The sequence below is a fragment of the Echinococcus granulosus genome (assembly GCF_000524195.1).
Source record: "Echinococcus granulosus chromosome Unknown EG_S00427, whole genome shotgun sequence".
In the NCBI taxonomy this organism is placed as follows: domain Eukaryota; kingdom Metazoa; phylum Platyhelminthes; class Cestoda; order Cyclophyllidea; family Taeniidae; genus Echinococcus; species Echinococcus granulosus.
The window spans coordinates 4,210-5,266 of record NW_020170806.1 but is presented as its reverse complement, the minus strand read 5'-3'; positions in this window follow the sequence as shown (position 1 = coordinate 5,266).

Sequence of the window (1,057 nt, the reverse complement as noted above, 5' to 3'; positions counted from 1 at the left end):
CAGAAGACTGCGTTCGTAAATTGAGTAGTGGAATGAGTTTAGCGTTTGCCTTTTTAACCTTGGCCCTAATTCCTTTGGAAAGAGTGGACTGATTAAGTGGGGGTGGAGGAGATTAACCCAATTTGATAACGCTTGTGACCTCGATGAGATCCTCGAGAACTTGCGCAAGGAGTCAACCTACTTAGCCTGAAATCGTCCATGCACATAAGCTCTTACCTTGCTGCTATATTTACATATCCTCAAAGAGGGTTTTTATTTAATCATTCCTGATCATCTTATCAATTCATGTCCCTATGATGACAATCATTGTCTTAGCTGTTAAGTCTTTCACTACTATTTCTACACTACCAGCTGTAACAGGGTAGACATACCCATACAAATACCGCTATAAATACAAATTTGAAAAGTGAACATGTGAGTATTTGCAAAGTTCATCCCGTAGATTGATATTTGCGACATCACTTACAGCCGCCTAGTGATTCAATCAGATCACCGATGCATTTCCATAGATTCAGACGCTACAGCCATGCTCCATACCAAATTCTACAATGAACGACCCTCTAAGTAAGTCATTATAATACGCTCAACGTGTATGCCTGTTTTAATGTATTATGATTCGCATAACATGTGGGCCACTTAAAAATTACTCTGGAATTCCCAAATGGAATAATGGTAGATGAATGTAATAATGCCTACCCATTGTTAGCTATTCGTAAAAGGCAGTAGGTTTTACAGAAATTTCCTTGATTTTGGTTTGCAATAAATTAAAGGCAAGGCTGAAGGTCTTTCATTTTTGAATGATTTGTAGGCGAAAGTTAACTGTAACGATTAATGATATGCAAGGCATTGTACGCCAGGACTTGGACTTTTGTTAACATAAATGCCATCCAGCAATGCTTGCTGTAATCGAAAGTACACAAGGCCTTAGTTTGATTATGCTGGGTCATGCACTTTTTGACAACCTGGGAAGTTATGCTTAGCTGCTGCTTCATCCTGTAGAGGAGTTTAGGGGCCGTACTATATCACATGAACGCGGTCACTGGAATAAGATATGCAG